Source organism: Schistocerca americana, chromosome 2, assembly GCF_021461395.2.
Source record: "Schistocerca americana isolate TAMUIC-IGC-003095 chromosome 2, iqSchAmer2.1, whole genome shotgun sequence".
Taxonomy (NCBI): Eukaryota; Metazoa; Arthropoda; class Insecta; order Orthoptera; family Acrididae; genus Schistocerca; species Schistocerca americana.
Window position 1 is genome coordinate 998,963,259 of NC_060120.1, and position 21,344 is coordinate 998,984,602.

Here is a 21,344-nt window from a genome sequence, read left to right on the forward strand (position 1 = left end):
ACTAAAACGGTGACATAAGCACGTTTGCATTTCAGCTCAAGTTACGACTGATGATACGCCGTCACAGAGCGGTGTTGTAGATGGATCCGTTGCGCAATTTTTTGGTTTATATCAATCGAGGTGAAGTTTTGTTCTCATCAATTTTTGCATCGGTACATACAACATATATATTTATTCTTAGTAGAAACTTGCCGCGACCTGTTACAGGATCGTTTAAACATAGTCCATATTTCCAGGGAAGCATTATGCCTAGTCAGTCTGTTGCCCTCTAATATCAACATGATTGTCGTTGTAGAATGTAGTATGGGTTTTATGCTTCTGTAATTGATAGGGTTGAAGAGATTCACTCATAAGCAGCTTTGTCTTGGTGAACCAGGATTCCTGACAAAGTTTTCACGTTTTCATTGCGCGTGATATTGAGCCTGAACTCATATATCCACTTGCGCAAGGCCAGTCACTCTTAGCAGTAGTAAAGAAAAAGAAAAATTGGCAGATTTTATAGCATACCAATTTTCAGTCTACAGTAGTTGGCCATATTAAGAGTCAATGAGAATTCCACTGTTATAGGCATAGAGGAGAGAGGAAAAGGTGAAACGATTATATTGAAGACCTTTACAAGGGTGAGCACTTGTCTGATAATATTATGGAACAAGAAATAGTTGATATGGACAAAATATAGGGGGTCTAGTATTAGATATAGAGTTTGGCAGAGCTTTGAAGGACTTGCGATCAAATAAGGTAGGTCAAATAGATACTATTCCTTTGGAATTTCTGCGATCATTAGGGGAAGTGGTAAACAAAGGAATATTCAACCAAAAACTGATATTAGTTCTGAGCACTGTGTTTATTAGTTTTATACTGACTTACGCGTTTCGGCCTTATGCCTTTCTCAAGTGCTCCCCAAGAGAAATACGTCAAAGGGCATCAGTGAAAATACATTGGAACACTTACATAAAACATATGTCGTGCAAACGGAAGAACCAAGCACCCAGTAAGAAACATTGATAAAACACATGAAATGAACATTGTAAAAAAGAGATATATCTCACAAAAATATCTGTACAAATTCTTATGTAAAACGGAACTGAATCTCTCACACATGGATGTAAAGCATCTGGTCTGCATTATTTGATAACATCTGAATACAAACTGAGCCACTGTACAAATGGAAGTATTAGACGAAGAAGCAGCCAGATGGCAGTAGTATACAGTGAAAATGAAAATGTTATGTATTGAAATATAAGAGGATTGATACAGTTGATTGATGCTATGTAGTTTTAAGTGTGAAACAACATCCTATTATATCTTTTACACCATCCAGTTTATTATCCAACAAAAATCCAACTAGCGTAGGGAGACTGGTGAAAATTGTCACCGTAAGATGGCGTCAGTGTATAAAACTGCAACTGTCTGTTCAGTAACATAATATTTTGTTATAAATGCGTAATTTAGTGTCCATTGATACATCCGTAGAAATGTTAAACTCGGTAAACTAGTTTTCCAATCGTAAGATAAAACTAAATTTACAAAGGTACATGGAATGACAGGAAGCATATGTGGTATGTAACAGTTTTGCAGAAATAAGCATCAACGTAAACTATGAGGTATAATTTGTAGTCTATCTAAGTATAGGAATACACCAAAATGATTATTTAAAATACCGCTTATGATGAATAGTAAAATTTCTTGATCAGGCACAGTGTGCCATCTATTAATCAAGGTTGTGAGATATAGTACACTGTGAGTGTACCATTAAAGATCCAGCGGTGTTGTGCAACAATATTTCACTTATAACAGAACCAGAAATAAATAAAAACTGAGGTAACATACGCAAAAGTAGGTTTCAAAAGATAAAGCACAGCATAAATGTTCTGTGACATTTTAGTCTGGTGGGTGGCACAAAGGCATATGTTAATAAAATATTTTTTTTTAAATCTCGTCCACATCACGTAATAAATAATCTAAACGTTGGCGTACGCCAAACTAACCCTGAACGAGTATAGTTAGTACAAACATGCTCGCTGCCTATAACAAGTGAATCGTCGGAAATATGGTAGTCAAACCACAGTGATGATGCACAGGCGATTTCAAACGTCTCTTCAAGTCAGTGTGTACAATCTGTCAGTCTGGAGTCATTCCATGAGACATTCCGTCCAAGCAACCTAAAATAAACAGTGTAAATTTGTACAATATGTTGTAAATTCTCAGAAACTAGCAGTAAACTATAGGGTAATATGGGTAACATACAATACGTATAAGAACCCAGAGGCAGCAATAAGAAAGCAAGACCGAGAACGAAGCGCTAGGATTAAAAAGGGTGAAAGATAGTGATGCAAACTTCGCCCTTACTGTTCAGTCTATATATCGAAGAAGCAATAACGGTAATATGAGAATGGCTGAAGAGTGGCATTAAATTTCGGTTGTAAGAATCACAGATGACATTGCTACCATCAGTGACAGTGAAAAAGACTCGCGGGAACGAACGTTCTAATGACTACAAAATACTGATTGAGAATAAACCGAGGAAAGAAGAGGGTAATGAGATGATAGCAGAAATTGGTGACCACGAAGAAGATAAAGCGAAGGAATTCTGCTACCTTGGAAGCAAAGTAATGCATGACGGACGTAGCAAGCAGGACGTAAAAAACAAACTGGCAGATGGCGTCCCAGACCTAAAGAAGTCGACTATTATCAAATGTCGGCCGTAATTTGAGGATGAAATTTATGAGAATGTGCAGTTGGAACACAAATCTGTATGGCATTTTGAAAATCGGAACAGAACAGAATTGAAGCTTTTGAGACGTGGTGCTGCAGAATGAGGAGGTTCTCCGCAGATCAGTGAAGGAAAGGATAAATGCATGACAAGTTAAAGGAACAGGACTACGAGACATGTGCTAAGATATCAGGGAGTAACTTCCATGGTAATTGAGTGTACTCCCACAAATTATGATTGTTATCAGAACTTCACGATCTCTCATATTTGTTCTATGACATTTTCAATCTCAATTTTTTTTAAGATAAATGCTAGTGTGAGTCGTTACTGTCTTGTACTCTTTACCGACATAGCCTCCTCAGTGTATGGATGTCGTATTATTATTGATTAAATAACTTGAATTGTATTATTCTGAAGATTTACTTTATTTCTTTGTATTATTTAATATATTCCTTGTCCTCATCTAATAATTTTTAATTTTTTTAACAAATATTGCCTGTCAGTCGTCTTAATACCAAGATGGAATAGATCGGCCGCCGTTGATGCCGGCTTAAGTGCTCACAACACTTTCAAAAAAACAAACTTGTCTTCATTCAGCTGTATGATAACGAAGACCGATGACGATTTGTGAGTGTTATTTTATACTCAGGCATAAAATGGATTATTAGTCTTCCCACGGACACGTACCATCGTGTTAAAGATATGTCTACAGCACAGAGTTTGCCGATTTTCATCAGCCATCTCATCATTATAATCACCCCTTCTCTATTCCGACTTTTATGTTGAGTACAAAAGATGTTAACAACTTAGTAAACGGAAAAATCGATCAAAGAGAGAGCTGGAAAAGCTAAAAACATTAGACAAGACAAATATTGGAATACATCCAACAAATAATTGAGGACATAGGGTGAAAACGTGGGGTGAAAATGCTACTCTGCGAGGATGAGGCTTTGACGAAAGAGGAATATGTAGCGAGCCACGTCAAACGAGTCAGAGACTGATAACTAAAAAAAATAAGTAAATCAAACAAATAACTTGGGGAAGGTATGCCGTAGCCATTATATGACAAATCTTGTAAGGTGGCTATAATTTCGCGCCTTACAAGAATTCATGCACATACTTTGCCGCGATCTACAAACACAATTAGGTATCATGTTATAAGTTGTACATCGTATATATGAACATATAAAGGAGACTGACATTGTCACGTACGTCTTGTAAATAATTGTTAATGCTTATTGCATGAAAGGTGACGGAGTGTCTTTATCATAAATACAGCTTCATGAATGATGATGCAGAACTCAAGCTCTGGGCGGAAGGCTCGCACAGGTGTTGGTCCGGCTTCCTACTTAAACACAGGAAGTAGCCAGACGAACGTCGTGGTACCTGAGCTCTGGAGCACAATCGGATGGCGGCTGGCAGTTGTTGTAGTAGGGGCCGGATAGATAACCGGATAATACTTCCGAGCGCTGCAAATCTTGGACGCAGGTGAGAGGAACGAAGAAGTGGCACCTGGGAAACCACGCAGGCTGGGTTATTTCGAAGTATTTCTACTCAGAAACGTACCACTGTACGAGTGTAGGTTTTTCCTCGCAAACTTTGCGCGCTGGACGACAAAAGACTGAAATATAGTTGGTCGGCGTTCGGAGGAATCTGTAGAGAGGGAGAATATCCAGTGGTTTCGGGAATATGATTCGTTTTCGGAATTACGATAGTGGGGAGCCGAGCCTTGCTGGGAAGCCAGCGCTGGAGAGACGAGGTCTTCCGTTGTGAGCGCCCGTGTGTGACGGTCGCAAGATATCAACTTTTGTTGGTACTGGCGGACTTGCTGTCTTTTCCCTCAGTAGAGTTTAGAGTTAGAACAGTTAGTAACTGTACTGTACAGTTGCGAACCTATACGATTCTGGACTTTACGTCAGGGTTGGAAGTCATCGTTGAGTACGCAGCGTTCAGTAATTGAGAGCACTTCCTCTGCTTATACTTACGTTGAGACGTTATCTGAACTCCGTCCTTGTGGCTGGGAATTCGCGTTTCTCGTCTGTAGAATACAAAGAGGAGAAGACAGTATTACAGTATATTAGTCAGAGGACCGCCTTCTGCCGTCCTAGTGTTCGAAAGAGTCTATTTGTGGCTGGAGTTCTTCCATGGTCGCAGACGAGTACGAGAACCATCACTTAGACGCACCGGACGCAGTACATACGGTGATATCGCAAATTGCTTCGGCTTATTAGGGCTATAAAACCTAAACAGCTGTGACCACGTTAGTTTATTTCCACTGAGGTTCTACACCACCGCAGATCATCTTTGAAGGTAGTATCTTCTAGTGTTTGGTACATGGATGATGTCAGGGAATTCGCGTTATTGATATTATACCGTGCAGTCATAATGAGGGGCAGGGTTGGGCAATTGATTAGTAATTTTACTTAGGAAATGTGAAATTTGTAATATAAAGCTATTTTTAATCTACAAGAAGTATAAGTAGGAACAACGTTTATCATTTTGTAGGATTAGTTGCCTTCATCATTCATTGTAATTTATATAATTAAGAGATCCTAAGATCTGCTTGAGGGAGTAGTGAGACAGGGCCAAATCTTCATTCCAGCGGTTATTATTTTCCGTTGCGCACATTAATTTTACACCCGCCTGGAGGAGGATCCTGTAACCTTATATTGGATGACGAAGAAATGAATATTAAACACAAAGAAAAATACTAAGTAAATTTTGGGACCAGTCAAAAGAGCAAACTCAATACAGAAGACGTCATAACTGTGAACTTCATCCACATATTGAGAAACATAAGTACATGATTAGCAAAAGAAGAAAAGAATCTCAGTGGACAGACAAAAAAAGCGCAAGCTTTTTTGGTAAATTAAAATTGATTAATAAGTGGTGCAAAAATACTGATAGCGACCGACACTGAGGAACGCTTTTCACTCGAAAAGAAACTACAAGATTTCAAAGGTTCCATACACTGAGGAACGCTTTTCACTCGAAAAGAAACTACAAGATTTCAAAGGTTATGATAAAACCAAGTGGAACCAGTGGAACACAAGAAAGCAGAGAAGTACCGAGAAATGGTGAGAGGCATGTGGAATGAAAAGAAGGGAGGAACGATTGAATTAACCATAGTTCACAGCCGTTCGTACGTAAAAGAACAAGAAAACACTTAGTAAAGTAAACATAATCACATTTTACAGGTCAGCTGCAAGGACTCGTGAATTTAGAGCCTTACCAGAAGACTCCATATACAGCAGTTCCCGTTATGTTATACGAGGTCTTTAGACATTGTCTTCTTTAATTCAGAGTGGGATTTTGGGCGTCATTTCCGCTATGTAATTATAACCAGCTCACGAACCGCACGACCGCGCTCCATTTGATTACTCCCCTGACCGGCAAATGCGTGAATGAAATTTTAATATTTGTCCAGTTCATTAAATCAAAAAACAAAAAAAATACCTAAAAGTCACGCCGATAAGCACGGAAATAAATAACCGCATTCACGTTTCAAATAATAACAAGTTTTTTTGTTACTCTTGTCAGTATAGGCTTACCATTTTTTTTGTCACCGTCTAGAGACCAATACGATGTTCGTATTCTCCAGAACAGCTGTAATTTACGACCGTACTGCTTCCTTCCGCGGAAATAAAAGGAAAGTATTATATAATTGACGGCGCGTCCCGCCGGAAACAGAACGCTGCAGGAGTGTGAGAATGTGGTTTCGCTGGCGACCAGGCTCGGGTACACAATCGTAATGTCGTTTTGATAACGCAATATTAGAACCGCGCGCATCGCGCCTCGCTATACAGCCCGTTTTGGTACACAATAAGCTGTTAGCATTGACTGCTCCATCGGTGCGCTACATTTGCACAATGGTCACAAAGAATTTAATTAAATTACCACCGCGCTCGCGCCTGCCCTCCCCAACTGCGTCACTCACCCCCTTCCCCTCCCCCCCACCCCCGTCAGGGACAGTTCCACCGCACACCTCTCGACCCCTCTGGTCCCCTCTTGCAGTCATGCCCTCCCCCCCCCCCCACCACCGCCCCCTCCTATTTCACCGTCGGCATGCACAGATATGGGCCAGTTACAATAACAGCGCATTTTCCTACACGCAGCGCAGCGCGGCCGGAGGGATCGGATTTCCCGTGGCGAATCCCGCTGGCAATGAGTTTTGTTAGTGCAGCGCCGAATTTGCGCAATTTTACGCCACGCTGGACATCAAAGGGGCCGCCCGGCTGCCTGTTCGGCGGTAGCGGCAGTCTGCTCCGCAGCGCGTCGTCCACCCCTTGCAGCCCCCCCCCCCCCCCTTCACGCCCCGCGCCACCTCACGAACCCATGCAGTCCCACCCCTTCACCGGCCATGTCCGTACGTCATTACCTAATTGCTACGCGGTCGCGACTTGCCTAATAGATTTACAGATTAGCGGCCCGCCGGTCGCAGAGGTCCCAGGCTACGACTAGTCCGACGTGTACCGCCCTGTATACACAGGCATGTCGGCGCGGCGTATTGCTTGTGTGAAAGAGGCCACACCGAAATTACTTCGCCCCATCCCCCCCTTCCCTCTTCACCATTGGGCAAACTGATTTGCCGCTTCCATTGCTGGCCATATCGATTGTTGACGCAAATATCGGGACTGCGCCCTGGGTCACTTGATCGGCTCTCACAAAAGACTTCCGGGTTGCTGCAATTCAAACTGCGGCATTCTTATTCATGCTTTCATCCAAGGTTTCTGAAATGGAGCATATACTCAAAACAAAGCATTATTAGAGAAGAAACATTAAGGCTGAACACTGTCCCTTTGGAATGGGTCACTTCCTTTCTTGCAATGTACTGCAGGTAAAGAGTGGATTCTACTCTTCCACTATACAATCCTCAGACAAGCAAATTTATTCGAGGTGGTCAAAAACATCTGAAACCCTAGTAAGAAATATTAACGATACTCAGACAAGCTATAAACTGTATGATTTCAAGTGCTGCCGGTCTCTGTGGCCGGGCGGTTTTAGGCGCTTCAGTCTCGAACCGCGCGACCGCTACGGTCGCAGGTTCGAATCCTCCCTCGGGCATGGATGTGTGTGATGTCCTTAGGTTAGTTAGGTTTAAATAGTTCTAAGTTCTAGGGGACTGATGACCTCAGATGTTAAGTCCCGTAGTGCTCAGAGCCATTTTAACCATTTCAAGTGCTAAAAAAAAAACAGCAGCAGCAGCAGCACTCCATCTTCAGGCCACAAGTGGCCCATCGGGAGCATCCGACCGCCGTGTCATCCTCAGTTGAGAATGCGGATAGGAGGGGCGTGTGGTCAGCACACCGCTCTCCCGGTCGTTACGATGGTTTTCTTTGACCGGAGTCGCTACTGTTCGGTCGAGTAGCTCCTCAATTGGCATCACGAGGCTGAGTGGACCCCGAAAAATGGCAACAGCACATGGCGGCCTGGATGGTCACCCATCCAAGTGCCGGCCAAGCCCGACAGCGCTTAACTTCGATGATCTCACGGGAACCGGTGTACCCACTGCGGCAAGGCCGTTGCCGCTAAAAACAAAGAAACCAGTCAAAACAATCATCCTGGAACCGACAGACACATAAGGAGCTATGACCTACCTTCTTTTTTTTCCCCCTTAGCCCCCGTCAGAACTTAAAAACAACTCTTGAAAGACATCACGTTACGCCAGGGACTGTTAAACTTTTTATTTCCACTACTGCAATTTCGGCCTTTGGGTCATTATCAAGTGCAGACGTTTTGGCTTTAAGACATGTCTACTTTATACAAGCTGACACAAATATATGTCGTTGTCATTTGCTGTTATTTACATTCGTAACGCTGCTAAGTAGTGCGAGCACACATATCGTAAATAGTGGAAGTAAGAAGTTTAACAGTCACTAGCGTAACATGATGTCTTTCAAGAAATTTCAAGTGACTGTGAATCCCAGTTACGAAAAGGTAATGAAAAACAAGTGTGATATTCCTGACTTTGGCCGCTAGTATTTTACCTTGGTAGAAGCTCGTCTTGAAGCAGCTTGACAAACGTGAAGTAGCATATGGTGCTAAAGTGGAGTGTGGTACAAGCAGCAGATGGTACAGTATGTACTATTCCCGTGGGCGAGTCCGCCAATTGTACTGAACTTGCTTCTGTTTGGCCGGTACATTCGGGTGTTAGGCGCCAAAACGCCTAACTTCTTTCAGTAAATAATCATTCACATTTCTTCGTATTTAACCCAGTTTTCAGCATGACAATCTCTCATGGTTACCGTAAGAGCCTACCGTTTCTGTTTATTAAATTTCACTAGTTATGAGAAACATAAGCGTAATGATATTACAACCGAAGTGCTTCGGACACCATCGGGCCGCTTTGGTGCGCCTGGGAGACGAGGTACTTCGGCTGCGCTGTTTCGGGTGTCCTTCAGAGCCAGACGTGTTTCTCTGTTTCTGACGGACATGTCGTACTCTATATCGGAGGTTGTCGAATAAGTCACCGTACTATTAAGAAAGCTTTGTCGAGTGTTCTACAAGACAGTGTAAAAACTGATATTTCAAAATATAAACAGGATACATTAATGAGATTTATGTAGATGGTATCTGTTCACTCTGACAGGTACCACCTTCATATAGATAAGACTTACGACCAGTGATCTTCTTCAGTGTGGATGCACTCACATTGCCCGAACTCCTCCGGGAATCGGGAGATTGACTGCTGTGAGTAATGAGTATAGTGGGCAGGGTCACTACAAATGTAGTGTGTGGACAGTAGGTTGGAAATGTGGGTCTCACGAGGAGCGTGCCAGAGATAAGTCACTGCAGGCGCACTATCCTCTGTGTCCTCGTTCGCTCAGACGGATAGAGCGTCTACCGTGTAAGTAGGAGGTCCCGGGTACGAGTCCCGGCCGGGGTACACATTTTCAACCGTCCTCATTGATATTTATCAACGCCTGTAAAGGTCTGCATTGCATTGTAATTTCACATTAATGAGAGGTGTGGCCTACCATCATTGTCAATACAACAGATTTTGCCCTCTGTAGATACAGAGACTAACTTGGGCAAGTGGCATCCCACAAAAAAAAATCACAAACACGGGTTCAACTTCTAGATGACAGCATAGCAGACGCCGGCGAAGAAGATCCCACGACAGACGAGCTGTGTCCTGCGTTGGAGATATAACTTAATAAATCTCTACAGATCTCTCCAGCTTCCAGATCTGACTTCCAACACGACAAAGTTTAATTTACACACTACTGGCCATTACAATTGCTACACCACGAAGATGACGTGATACAGACGCGAAATTTAACCGACAGGAAGTAGATGCTGGGATATGCAAATTACTAGATTTTCAGAGCATTCACACAAGGTTGGCGCCCGTGGCGACACCAACAACGTGCTGACATGAGGGAAGTTTCCAACCGATTTCTCATCCACAAACAGCAGTTGACCGGCGTTGCCTGGTGAAAAGTTGTTGAGATGCCTCGTGTAAGGAGGAGAAATGCCTACCATCAACTTTCCGACTTCGATGAAGGTCGGATTGTGGCCTATCGCGATTGTAGTTTATTGTATCGCGACATTGCTGCTCGCGTTGGTCGTTAGCAGAATATGGAATCGGTGGGTTCAGGAGCGTAATACGGAACGCAGTGCTGGATCCCAACGGCCTCGTATCACTAGCAGTCGAGATGACAGGCATCTTATCCGCATCTCTGTAACTAATCGTGCAGCCACGTCTCGATCCCTGAGTCAACAAATGGGGACGTTTGCAAGACAACAACCATCTGTACCAACTGTTCGACGACGTTTGCAGGAGCATGGACTATCAGCTCGGAGACCATGGCTGCGGTTACCCTTGACGCTGCATCACACGCGGGAGCGCCTGCGATGGTGTACTCAACGACGAACGAGGGTGCACGTTGGCAAAACGTCATTTTTTCGGATGAATCCAGGTTCTGTTTATACTATCATGACGGTCGCATCCGTGTTTGGCGACATCGCCGTGAACGCACACTGGAAGCGTGTATTCGTCATCGTCATACTGGCGTATCACGCGACGTGATGGTATGGGGTGCCATTGGCTACACGTCTCGGTCACCTCTTGTTCGCATTGACGGCACTTTGAACAGTGGACGTTACATTTCAGATGTGTTACGACCCGTGGCTCTACCCTTCATTCGAACCCTGCGAAACCCTACATTTCAGAAGGATAAGGCAGAAGCTCATGCTGCAGGTCCTGTACGGGCCTTTCTGGATACAGAAAATGTTCGACTGCTGCCCTGGTCAGCACATTCTCGAGATCTCTCACCAATTGAAAACGTCTGGTCAATGGTGGCCGAGCAACTGGCTCGTCACAATACGCCAGTCACTACTCTGGATGAACTGTGGTATCGTGTTGAAGCTGCAAGGGCAGCTGTACGTGTACACGCCATGCAAGCTCTGTTTGACTCAATGCCCAGGCGTATCAAGGCCGTTATTGCGGCCAGAGGTGGATGTTCTGGGTACTGATTCCTCAGGATCTATGCATCAAAAATGGTTCAAATGGCTCTGACCACTATGGGACTTAACATCTGTGGTCATCTGTCCCCTAGAACTTAGAACTACTTAAACCTAACTAACCTAAGGACATCACACACATCCACGCCCGAGGCAGGATTCGAACCTGCGACTGTAGCAGTCGCGCGGATCCGGACTGAGCGCCTAGAACCGCCACACCACCGCGGCCGGCATCTATGCATCGAAATTGCGTGAAAATGTAATCAGATGTCAGTTCTTGTATAATATGTTTGTCCAATGAATACCCGTTTATCATCTGCCTTTCTTCCTGTTGTAGCAATTTCAATGGACAGTAGTGTACAAGCTGCACACGCGCTTTGTTAACTCAAACTATAAAACATACGACATCACAAGCCGGTGCATCCACCGTTCGCGAGGTACAGTTGCAAACTGAAAGCCGCTGCCATCAGCTACCAACGATGATTATGCTCACATAGACCATAGATAAGATAGACGCACAGGGCGTCGCTTTACTGAAACCACGAGTATGTCTTTACGCATTTATAATTTACAATTTATGACATTTTTTGTTAGAGATCAAATGTTATGCTTTCTGCTAGAAGCAGAAGTAATGACCTCCGTATATGCTAAGATAAGCGTTGTTTTGTATCCTGCGGATTAGGCAGTGGGTCTGCATCTTTGATGACCCACCAATACCATTATTTCTACAAGGACTACAGTGGGTCTGCGTCTTTGCTGACTCACCAGTACCATTATTTCTACAAGGGCTGCAGTGGGTCTGGGCCTCTGGTGGCCTACCAATACCGTAATCTCTACCAGGACTACAGTGGGTCTGCTCTGTGATGACCTACCAATACTCTTCAAAACTTCGAATGACTCTGCTGTGGGTTTGCTCTGTTGTGGCCCATTACTTGTCTGCATGTCAAGAGTCAGCACTGTCTTTCCATTGGAAGGACAACACTACTTCTTCAAGACAGCATGGAAATCCACTACTTCTGTGTGCATTTTCTTTTACTGCTCAGACTTTGAGAAAAACACTGCTATTTTACTGTGATGAACGATCAGTACTGTCTTTATGGACTGTGAGAAAATTTTAGCTTTTGACCAACAGTGTATCAATAAGTGTGTGCATTTGATATCTTTGTTATTGCAATTATGAAAAATTTTATCAAATCATTATTGGCCACTGCCCAAAACAATTTGTAAAATTTTTTGTGGGGAGCATGGGGGCTATGTAAGTAGGCTGTTTATGTTTTCTTATTGGCAACGTTACATAGCGCTCTGTATGAAAATCACTGGGTGTGCTGTGTGCAGTCTGTGGCTAGTTTGCATTGTTGTCTGTCATTGTAGTGTTGGGCAGCGGCAGCTGCATGTTAACAGCGCGTAGCGTTGCGCAGTTGGAGGTGAGCCGCCAGCAGTGATGGATGTGGGGAGAAAGATGGCGGAGTTTTGAAATTTGTAAGACTGTCATGAACTGCTATATATAATATGACTATTAAGGTAAATGCAGTGTTTGTTCTCTATTAAAATCTTTCATTTGCTAACTATGCCCATCAGTAGTTAGTGCCTTCCTTAGTTTGAATCTTTTATTTAGCTGGCAGTAGTGGCGCTCGCTGTATTGCAGTAGTTCGAGTAACGAAGATTTTTGTGAGGTAAGTGATTTGTGAAACGTATAGGTTAATATTAGACAGGGCCATTCTTTTGTAGGGATTATTGAAAGTCAGATTGCGTTGCGCTAAAAATATTGTGTGTCAGTTAAAGCACAGTCTTGTATAATTCTTAAAAACGGGGACGTTTCAAGTTCTGTGACGCTTGACCGCCGAGCCGAGCTGCCGTGCCAGACTCAGGTATTATGAGACCTCAAACGTTTGTGAACAGAGCTATAATACAACGAAACACATCTGTCAAGCAATTAACTTGTAAAATTATGCTTTGCGTTACTCGACTGTAAGTAAAATAGCTTTTAACTCCACTGTGTCAGATTATTTTTTGTGACGTTCAGGGATTATGTAGAATGGTCAGAAAGTCTGAAGAGCTCGTAAGGGCGTTGCGGAAAAAATTTTCCTGAGAAATAAATCTTAAGAAAAAAATTATATACGCTGCGCCATTTACGCGTTAATTAGAGTGGAGTAAGCCAATCAGGTAGCTACGCGTGCAATTTCAAACGGACTGCCACATATAATTAGTGTCAGATGTTCTCGCAACTTCGATGACCGCGCACGAGACTCCTCAGCCTGCGTCTCATGTTTGATCCTTACTACCGCCGCATGTCCAACTTTCGTTTCGTTCTGTTTTAGGAAACCAAATGAAGAACACGCCTTCTCTGGCGGCCATTTGAATCTGCGGTTGCAACGATATGATTGGCGAATTTTAGTGCCTGTTAACTCGAAAAAAGGGCAACATATCGAATTTTTTTCTTAACAATTATTTCGCCGAAGAATCCACCGCGCAAAACCCATACGAGTTATAACTAAAGCCATCATAGAACTGTTATTCAGGCAATACGAGGATTTTCAGCTTAGTTGTCAATCTTGTGATAATTTCCATAATAATGTTTCGTGACTATAATATTCCATTTTCAAGTGCTAAAAACCAAGAACCCATTAAACAATCCTCCTTGTACTGACAGACATATAAGCATTACAGGCAGACTTCCTGAGTTACAACCTGCCGTAATTTTTTTTTCCATTAGGCCTCGTCAGAACTCACAAACAAGCTGCACACGTGAATTGTTAACTGAAACCACAACACATAAGACATCACAAGCCGGTGAATCCGCCGTTCTAGAGGTACAGTTGCTAACTAAAAGCTGTTGCCATCACGTACCAACGTTGATAAATACTTAAAGCCTAATTCTCAGCACCAACGATACGACTGTTTGTTATAAATTCTTTGAAAAATTCCTGTCTGATCCTAGCCAGTTCTCAAAGATTTTATGACAGACAATTGTATAACTGGTGGCGAGCATTCATTGACCATAGATAACATAGACCACCCAAACACCAATCTCTGCCATGTTGACGTGTGAAACAAACATCTAAGTCACGTGATCGAGGCAGCAAGCTGAATCTCTGTCATTACGTTCTATGCGAAGTGGAGCTGATCGTTTTCCTCATTTATAACTGAAATCAAGCAAAGATTTTAACAATGATTTGTCGTATTGCTATTATACGTCATGTACTAGTACAGTTACCCTAATTTAATTCCTAATATTAATGGGATGGTTATATTTATCACACCTGGCAATTTGAAAAGTATTGACAGTTCTTTTCACAAGCGACAGAATTACAGTTATTTGGCGAATGCCTGTTTATGTTGCCCTGTCAGTCTTAATTCACCGCTTCCTAGGCAGTAGAAGACGAAGTATCAGATTGGCCGGCAGCATTAGTTTTCCGTCGGTTCCTCACAATATGAATAAAATGTTTCATTAACCTTTTATAAGAAATGAAATCCTTGTAGAGATGGCCAGCAGCCATCTGTTGCAAATGTGCAGGTGCACAATCACCATCGAAGAGTCTTGCGGACAATATAGCAAGTCCATAAACCACCACTTGTGCACTCACAAAGTTTATGGAATTGTCCTTAGAACCAGCAATGCTGTTATCCAGTCCCTTGCTGAATCATTAACACACGTGCAAACACTATCAGTCCCTACTTCTCACATATTGTCCATATACTATGACCAACAGAAACGTGTGCAGTGAAATGTAACTTAATTTGAAGAACTGGTGTCTATACAATTATAAATTTACAACATGAAAATACAATTACAAAGGTACAAAATACATCATTAAAGAACATAATAGTACAGATAACATCTGTAGTAATATGGGCTTTACAAAAGAATCGAAATAAACATATGAAACGTCCCCTTTTTGAAGAATTATACAAGACTGTGCTTTAACTGACACACAATATTTTTTAGCGCAACGCAATCTGACTTTCAATAATCCCTGCAAAAGAATGGCCCTGTCTAATATTAACCTATACGTTTCACAAATCACTTACCTCACAAAAATCTTCGTTACTCGAACTACTGCAATACAGCGAGCGCCACTACTGCCAGCTAAATAAAAGATTCAAACTAAGGAAGGCACTAACTACTGATAGGCATAGTTAGCAAATGAAAGATTTTAATAGAGAACAAACACTGTATTTACCTAAACAGTCATATTATATATAGCAGTTCATGACAGTCTTACAAATCTCAAAACTCCGCCATCTCTCTCCCCACATCCATCACTGCTGGCGGCTCACCTCCAACTGCGCAACGCTACGCGCTGTTAACATCCAGCTGCCGCTGCCCAACACTACAATGGCAGACAACAATGCAAACTAGCCACAGACTGCACACAGCACACCCAGTGATTTTCATACAGAGCGCTATGTAACGTTGCCAATAAGATAACATAAACAGCCTACTTACAAACTTACCTCCCCTATTCAATAGCTATCGCATGCCATTAAAAACCGAACAACCATTCAAACGAAAAAAAAAAGTGCTTGAGGTTGGGTATCTCGGCTGACACATGGATCTTGAATGACGATGCAATAATAATAAAATGTTCTTCCATGTACTATCATTTGCTCACGAGAAAAAGGGGTGTCCCGTCTGATGAGACCCACTCTATATATGGTGTAAAACATAACTGTTTACAGTGTACCATGGTGATGCAGACGAAGAAGAGAAGAACATTTTGATACGGGATACTTAAAGTCGATAAAGCTGTGAGACTACCTCACATTTGGCCTACAAAGGCCACCTAAGCTACAAAAAAGCTGGGAGACTACCTCACATTTGGCCCACAAAGGCCACCTAAGCTACAAAAAAGCTGGGAGACTACCTCACATTTGGCCTACAAAGGCCATCTAAGCTACAAAAAAGCTGGGAGACTACCTCACATTTGGCCTACAAAGGCCACCTAAGCTACAAAAAAGCTGGGAGACTACCTCACATTTGGCCTACAAAGGCCATCTAAGCTACAAAAAAGCTGGGAGACTACCTCACATTTGGCCTACAAAGGCCATCTAAGCTACAAAAAAGCTGGGAGACTACCTCACATTTGGCCTACAAAGGCCACCTAAGCTACAAAAAAGCTGGGAGACTACCTCACATTTGGCCTACAAAGGCCATCTAAGCTACAAAAAAGCTGGGAGACTACCTCACATTTGGCCTACAAAGGCCATCTAAGCTACAAAAAAGCTGGGAGACTACCTCACATTTGGCCTACAAAGGCCATCTAAGCTACAAAAAAGCTGGGAGACTACCTCACATTTGGCCTACAAAGGCCACCTAAGCTACAGTGCATGCACATCGCGCGAAACTCTCAGTATCATCTCGTTCTCTGATGCCACCGCTTAGTCATTAATGTTTTAAATTTAAACTTCCCCTTGAGGATAATGAAAGAAAAAAGTCTTTTATCAACGTTGCACAAAAACTAATTACATTTACAATTCTGTCTAAACTTGACCGTTAGAACAAAATCGTTTTGTAGTATGGAGGCCAGATATACAAAGCGATATGACTGATTCGTGCTGCTAAAATTCAGTACATTTGAAGGCAAAATTTACAGAAACGGCAATATTCAATTACAGGTTTAGCCAAAATGTCACACTTTGTTGCTTACAGATGGCTATTTATTGGCTAGATAGATCACAAGTGTCCTGCAATCAAATTGTTCGCCACGCCTTAACCAATTGTAATTTATATCATCTTGTACGTATTACATATGCACAGTGTTTCAGATAAACGGAGAGAAGTTTTACTACGGTTAGCGCAATAGCTTCTCATTCAGAAGGACAATGGTTCAGTTTCACGTTTTAAGGAACCCCTTACTTTCAGATTACATTTAATACCTTATTTTCCAGATTCACATTTTATATCGCATCTGCAGATATCAGTAGCATTAATTAAGCTCAGGCAGCACTGCATAACGCACAGCATGGAGTAAGATTACAAGTGTAATGTGCTGCGAATACATAGAAAGATAGATCCCTTATCATTTAGCTACAAATTAGCAGGTCAGCAACTGGAAGCAGTTAATTCCATAAATTATCTGGAAGTAGGCATTAGGAGTGATTTAAGATGGAATGATCATATAAAGTTGATCGTTGGTAAAGCAGATGCCAGACTGAGATTCGTTGGAAGAATCCTAAGGAAATGCAATCCGAAAACAAAGGAAGTAGGCTAAAGTACGCTTGTTCGCCCACTGCTTGAATACTGCTCACCAGTGTGGGATCCGTACCAGATAGGGTTGATAGAAGAGATAGAGAAGATCCAACGGAGAGCAGCGCGCTTCGTTACAGGATCATTTAGTAATCGCGAAAGCGTTACGGAGACGATAGATAAACTCCAGTGGAAGACTCTGCAGGAGAGACGCTCAGTGTGCTCGGTACGGGCTTTTGTTAAAGTTTCGAGAACATAGCTTCACCGAAGAGTGAAACAGTATGTTGCTCCCTCCTACGTATATCTCGCGAAGAGACCATGAGGATAAAATCAGAGAGATTAGAGCCCACACAGGAGCATACCGACAATCCTTCTTTCCACGAACAATACGGGACTGGAATTGAAGGGAGAACCGATAGAGGTACTCATGGTACCCTCCGCCACACACCGTCAGGTGGCTTGCGGAGTATGGATGTAGATGTAGATTTCAGTTCCCAGGCAGGCTGAAGCAGCCGCTAGACCATACAGCGTTGCCAGCATACGTTGAGGTAAATTGCTGAGGCCACCCAAAAATCGCAGTACTCCCTGTTATGTCAAAAACACTGCTGGAATTGGGAACCATATTATTCCAGTAAGATATGGGCACTGTGGTCTACCTTTTATAGTATTTATAGAATATGATAACCTTCCCCAGTTTTTTTCGGAATTTGGAAATTAACCGCCTGACAGTACTCTGCGTGCCGGTTGTAAAATCTGTCACTATGATACGGGAACTCCGTCCTCCAGACATCAGAATGACAGTCTCTCCTCCTTGATCAAATCCATCTCATATTCCCTGCAAAAAAAGTGTTGCAAGTTTTGAACCATAGCTGCTTCTTCGAATCTGTTTACAGTAATGAACATGTCAGAAAATACTGATGTTATCTGATACATTACAGGAAGCGTTTTTCATTAAAAAAAAAAACAGACCTAGATTCAAGACGGCCGAATTGGAGAAGGTGTCCATATTCGATACACACCATAAAAGGTAGACTGGCGCACCCATACCTTACTGGAATAATCAGGTTCCCCATTCCTGCAGGGTTTTCGACATAACAGGGTGTGCGGCGACTTTTCTCTTACCATATAAAGAGTGCTTCCTTAAGAAGGTGCAGAAATGTAACAGGACATAGAGAAAGCGCTACTGAATAATTTAGGGCAGGGAACCTGGGGTCGGAGAAGCCACCGTAAGGTGATATTGGAAGTATATTTGTCTAACGCTTTGTCTAGCATTACTGGTTTCCACGTTATTTAAAACTAGCGTGCGTACAAGTTTACACGTACGGTGCTGTTTATTTACATGTACGTTCTTTACTTCCTGCAAGGATATTAGAAGGACGAGCACGATTACTAGGAAGTCATGATATAGGGTCAACAAGTTGACTCTGTTGTATCGCATTTATGTTGTCACAGAACAGAACGTACTATGAATCAACGGCAGACCCATTCATTACTCAGTGCCATACAGAGGCGTACAGGACAATACGATGAAGCAGTACCAATAGAGTTCCACAGAATTCACTGTCGTGCATCTTGTGTATGGGGTAGTACACTGCAATGCTCTCGCTGCTGAAAGGTTGTACGCGGAACGATTTCCAAACAGGCATCATCCATCACAACGAGTGTATATTTCTCTCGATCGACGAATGCGGGAGACTGGTTCATTGGAAAGAAGAAATGAGAAACCTGGCAACTTGAGGACCTCTCGCGCACCCGATTTTTAAGAGGAGATGTTGGAACGTGTTGCAGCGGACCCCACTGCGAGTACTTGCCGTACTGCCAATGAAATGGGCGCTGCAGATACTAGCGTGTGGCGAGTACTCGATGAACAACAGTTACACCAATTTTTACCCACGACGAGTCCAGTTAGTCCTTATAACTGAGTTTGCATCAAGGGTCGCATTGTGCCAGTGATTGCTCCAACGATCGACCAGATTCCTTCCAAATCGTGCCGTTTACTGACTTGGCCTCATTTGATCATGAATGGCCACTGTGGGATGAGGAAAACCCTCATGCTGTAGTAGGTCACACCATCAAGTACTTTTTGCTGTGAATATCTGGGCCGCCACTGAAGGCGACAGCCTCATTGCGCTATATCTTCTAAGCTGCCCTTCTGAATGGCTTCCCGTACTTGAGGTTCACGCAAAGAGATCTAAGTCGTCCGAAAACTTACCCTTGGCTGTTCGTGAGAGGATGTGGATACAGTGCAACGGTGCACCATCTCACTTCAGTGTGGATGTCTGCAACAATCTCAGTGTTGTATTTCCTTGACGCTGAATTGAAAGGGGAGGTCCTATTCCATGACCTGCGAGAGGACCTGATCTGAATTCCCTTGATTATTTCCTATAGCGAAATCTAAAGTCACTTGTGTGAGAGACCCCAGTGTAGGCGGATATGGAATTAGTTGCCAGAATTGCAGCTACCTGTGATGTGATTCTGATTCGAAATACATGAGGAATATTTGTCCAGGGTGCGTCAGAACCTTGTTCGACCATGTCATGCTTGCATTGAGGTTGATGGCCATCAATTTCAGCACATTTTGTAAGATACTGTACAGACGGTATGTTCATTTTGTCAGTTGTATTTACAGTCAACTGTAACTAACGTAAATAAAAAGTACACAGTAATGTGATTTTATTCCTATGATCTCCTTAAGCTGGATTAAGCTGACCGCAGGTTCCCTACCTGAAACTGTTCAGTGGAAAGAGAGAGAGAGAGAGAGAGACGTGGGGGGAGAGAAGGGAGGGGACGGGGAGGGAGACGGGATGGGGGATTCGAGAAAAATGTAGATAGTCTTTCGACGGTGAATATGTTGGGACAAAATGACATATCGTTGCAATATTGCGCCTTAGCGTAGCCCATTGTTTCTCATCAAATCTTAGCGCGCATTTCAAGCAGTTGACAGTGCATCGATGTAAGAAATAAGATTGTCGTTGGAGCAGGGCAAGATCGTATTGAAGTGGTACTCGAAGTACGAAAACATGATGGAGGTACGAGGGCAATGGCCTAATGTGTACGGAACTCAGTCACCAACACGTACCATTTATCGCATTCTCGATAAATTTTAAGCCGGCGGTAGTGTTCAGGATGTGAATAAGGAAACGTCTGGCCGACCAAAAACACCAATAAGTCCAGCTTCCAGCGTTGCTCTGTTGCAAACGTTTTGCTAGGTAACCTGAAGCAGGGTGAGGCTAGATGCACGTGGAAGCGGGGTTAGGCGATCAAGCGCACGGTGAATTCTGAAGGCTGCAAAGTGGAAAGTGTGCATTCGAAGATCGCTACACACTATGAACGAGAATGACCTGGAACATTAGATAGAGTACTGAGAGTGTTTTGAAGGCATACTTCGCAAGGATGAACGGTTTGCACGGATGGTTATCTGGTCTCACTGAGCGCAATTCAAACGGAGCCGTGCCGTAAATCGTCACAATTGCGAGTACTGGGCTCCTGAAAATCCTCACGTTCACGTGGACAAACACGTTGATATAACGGGTGTTAACGTGTGGCCGGCTGAAGTGGCCGTGCGGTTCTAGGCGCTGCAGTCTGGAACCGCGAGACTGCTACAGTCGCAGGCTCGAATCCTGCATCGGGCATGGATGTGTGTGATGTCCTTAGGTTAGTTAGGTTTAACTAGATCTAAGTTCTAGGGGACTAATGACCTCAGAAGTTGAGTCCCATTGTGCTCAGAGCCATTCGAACCATTTTTTTTTTTTTTTTTTTTTTGTTAACGTGTGGTGTGGTCTGTCATCGTGCGGCCTGATTGATTCATTCTTTGCAGGTACCCTAACTGGTGAGATGTATCTCCATATGCTGCAAACATCCATTTCACCTGCCATCCGAGAGGTGTTTGCAAATGGAAGATTTTACTTACAACAGGGTGGCGCTTCGTCTACCTACCACATAGATATCATAGCCTACTTGGATGAAAATCTGCCTGGA

The 21,344-nt window shown here is 43.0% G+C and overlaps 1 pseudogene; it reads right to left on the minus strand.

Annotated features, from left to right (window-relative positions):
* Positions 1-8,122: 8,122 nt before the first annotated feature.
* LOC124597050 lies at positions 8,123-8,240 on the minus strand (annotated as a pseudogene).
* Positions 8,241-21,344: the final 13,104 nt, after the last annotated feature.